At 45.1% G+C, this 3,684-nt stretch overlaps 1 protein-coding gene across 2 annotated transcripts in view; it reads right to left on the reverse strand.

Annotated features, from left to right (window-relative positions):
* Nucleotides 1-1,447, reverse strand: part of SIN3B (SIN3 transcription regulator family member B) — a 50,978-nt gene extending 49,531 nt beyond the window's left edge. Inside the window, exon 1 of one of the 2 annotated variants that reach the window (XM_018568212.1) lies at nt 1,319-1,447. The gene's annotated coding sequence lies outside the window, so the exon portion shown is untranslated. Of the gene's footprint in view, nt 1-1,306 lie in introns of both variants that reach the window. The other variant, XM_018568213.1, reaches the window with a different exon arrangement.
* Nucleotides 1,448-3,684: the final 2,237 nt, after the last annotated feature.

Raw genomic sequence — 3,684 nt, forward strand, 5'->3', positions numbered from 1 at the left:
CCGAGCCCCCAGTAGATATTTGAAATAAATAAGGTGTAAAAAAAAAAAAAAAAAAAAAGTGTTTCACATTTTTACAAAATTAAAGTAACATAAGAAAAAAATTTTTACAAAAAAATAATTTTAAAGTCCCCCGCCCCCTACGTGCACACACATACACACGCATCAGTGCGCCTACATACGAAAACGACAATTGGGCTATACATGTTATGTATCGCCAGGAACATCGGATTCAGAGCAATAATTCTACAGCCATCAGTCACTGGTAGCACTGAACTGATGAGCGGTAAAAGCATTTTAAAGTGTTCCCTATAGGAAATTTTGGGTATTGACGTTTTTTGCGGCTTCACGGGCGAATGCAATTTTAAAGCTTGACATGTTTGGTATCTATTTACCCGACTTGACCCCGTCTTTCATATTTTACAAAAAAAATGGGTATTATATTATGTTTCTGTGCACTAAATTTTAATTTAGTTTATTTTATCCTAAAAATACTGGTTTGATAAACATTTGTGCAAATACCGTGTCACATAAAAATTTGCAACTAGCATCTTTTTATTCTACAGGGCCTCTGCTTTCAGAGCATATAAATTGATTGGGGGTCTGGAGCCGTATTCTAGCCAAACATTTATATTTTATCATGTGTGTGCAAATGTGTACAGTGAGCTTTGCGGTACCAACAAGATCTGATTGTGAACTGCTTCTTGTATGGGTTCCTCAGCCCCAGTGTGTATGGATATATATAGATAGATAGATAGAGATATATCTATATATATCTATATATATATATCTATATATATCTATATCTACCACATACAATGCAGCTTGAGAATGGTCCAATCGGCATTACTTGCAGATATTAGCAAGTGTATCGCCTGCCTTACTTCTGCCTGAACAAATAAACACATTCGAGCTGAAAGAGAATAAAGAAGTTTCACGATCCGTGACTAGGCCAGCTCTGTGTGTTCATTCTGTACGTTCACTGCATGTCACTCAGTCTAGCCAGCTCTCCGAGCCTTCTCCCCGTGTACAGCGATTGTTATTACACTTTCCCATAGAGCCCTTTCTTGTTACTGTCACATCAGTCATCCCCGTGAATGTTCCAGTCGGTGATCCCAGTGTACACACATCTTTGTTACTGCCCTGTACTCCATTGTCATATCACCCCACTCCCCCTGCAGCTCCCGATCTCCGGTATTTGCTGCTTTGTGGCTGTATCTCACCTCCACCCCTCCTCCGTCACTGCTCTCTGCCGCTGCTTCTGCCTCTCTCAGTCTCGGCACTGTCTTCCCTCGGCCTTCACACCAACCATCTTAATTACCGGAGCCGCTGTCATCTCCGCTCTCTCCGGTGACACCAAAAACCGACCGTAGTCTCCCAAATTGACACAACAAGGTACGACGGGAAATCCGCCGCCGTCAGTGCACGCAGCGTGACGTCATGGCGCACATAATTCCATGGCGCGTGCAGTGGCTAGGACTCGGAGAGAATAGACTGGTGTGCGGAGTGGGAGCGGGTTGTGTGTAGGGCTGCTGAGGTGGACCGTTCTCCTATACAGACCTCATAGACCAGGCTAGAAGGGAGCTGTGTGACCGGGGTTCTCTACACAGCACACCACATAACCTGCTCTATGCAGATAGGGATTCGCTTAATATTTATAGAACAACAGCGTATGCATTATTACCTAATTCAAGTGTTCATTCGCTTAAATAAAAACCGCTATGCCCCATTGTACAACTTCCTCACCTTCACAGTGTAAACAATCCAACCGTTTTTTGTGTGTGTCATTATTTACCTTAAAAAGTCCACCCTGTCTCCATTCTCACATAGGGGTAGGCAACCACTTAAATTGTAGTGAAACTACAAGTCCCATAAGGCATTGCAAGACTTGACAGGCACAGGCAGGACTCCCAAAAGCATGATGGGATTCGTAGTTTCACCACAGCCACATTGCTGAGGCTGCCTACCCCTAACAAAAAAAAACAATTCTTTAAGGTGGCTTCAGCTTCCACACGGTGCTGGAGGAGGAAGTGCAGCTCTCATTGATGTAAGGAAGATGGCTGCGCAGGACCTGGTGTGTGGCAGTGGATGGTTGGATTACAGCAGGACAATGCTGGATTCACTGGGTCGCTGAGTATGTTAATTGAAAGGGAAAGAGATCCTCCACACTATAGGTGTCCAGCCCTCCATCTGTGGTAAACCTACAAATCCCTTCATGCATCTGTCCCTGGGAGGCATGTCTGTGGCTGAAATAATCTTGCAATGCCTCATGGGATTTGTAGTTCCAAAACAGCTGGAGGGTCAGAGTATGCCCATCCTTGCTCCACACAGCATAGGATATTTTGCTGCTCTTTGCAAATATGGCTGGTGACTCAGTGAAGAAACCAGGGGTAGGCAACATCAGTTCTCCAGCTGTGGTGAAACTACAAGTCCCATGAGGCATTGCAAGATAACCCCAAGCATGACTTCTAAAGGCAAAGGTACTATGGGGACTTATAGTTTCAACACAACTAGAGTGCCAAGGCAGTCTACTGTTGACTCTACTCCGTTTATGTAACGTCACATATCCCAGGAGGTGTCAGCTGCCAAAAGGCACTGAAGGAGGAAAGACCTGGCGTGCAGCATCAGGGGCCTGGCGGGAAGAACCAGGAAAAGACAGTGAGAACCCATTTAGGAAGATGGTGGCAGAGTACCCGACACGTGGCAGCAGAGCATAGCAGAACAATACTAGATTTGCTGGGCAAGTGAGTATGTTAATTAAGTTTGAAAGGTAAGAATAGGGGTGAGAAAGTTCCTCTTTAAACATTCTTTCTCTTAGGGCCCATTTACACCAGCTGGAATAGAACACAACCATTGTGCTCACTCTAAGCTACAGTGCTGAGGTGTGTTCAGTTGCTCAAACACTGCGAGTGCTGAGTTAGCAAACCTCCACTGAACGCTGTGCTGCAACTCTGCGCTCAGCACTGCTAACGTAGCACTTGCAGTGGAAGTGGATGCAGAGCACCGTGTGATGGAGAAGGTGGGGACAGGACACCAGCAGACATTTTAACTGTGGGCAGCGCTGGAGAAAGGTGCCTGAATCCCGATGAAGGAAATCAATTCAGCGAGGGAACGTATAATTTAATGTTTTGATGGACGAGCACACCAAATATTCATTGGAGAATTGTACTATTAGTCAAAAATATTATCCTTCGCCATTTTGCTTAGACTGTGCAGACAAAGCGTTCAGTGAAGCTGCTGCATCCAACTGAAGTGCTGCAGAACAGCTACTCAGTGCTTGGCTAAGGAACTGAACACGCCTCAGATGTGCTGGATAACTTTTTTGGTAAAACTTTATTGAAATATCACAAAGTGACATTTCATTCAATTCTTTCAGCCTCAACATGGCGCAATGCGGTGGATTGCATCTGACACCACACACAGTACTTTTTTCAGCACAGAAATACCGTAACATGCTCGTGTGAACTGAGCTGACTGGAAGCAAGGCCTTTGCATTGAGACTGTGCTGGGCAGACCATCACAGCTGGTATGAACTGGCCCTTAAAATAGAACTATGGGCTAACCTTTTTCATCCCATAGTTCTCTTAAGGGTCATGGGAGGACATATAATAACATCCTCCAGTGCCCCAAAGCTCAGAATATCGCGAGCTACATACTGAGAGCGCCGCAGCTGGGGCGGATCCACCC

The sequence above is a fragment of the Nanorana parkeri genome, unplaced genomic scaffold (assembly GCF_000935625.1).
Source record: "Nanorana parkeri isolate BGI_ZX_2015 unplaced genomic scaffold, ASM93562v1 scaffold1154, whole genome shotgun sequence".
NCBI classification, from domain to species: domain Eukaryota; kingdom Metazoa; phylum Chordata; class Amphibia; order Anura; family Dicroglossidae; genus Nanorana; species Nanorana parkeri.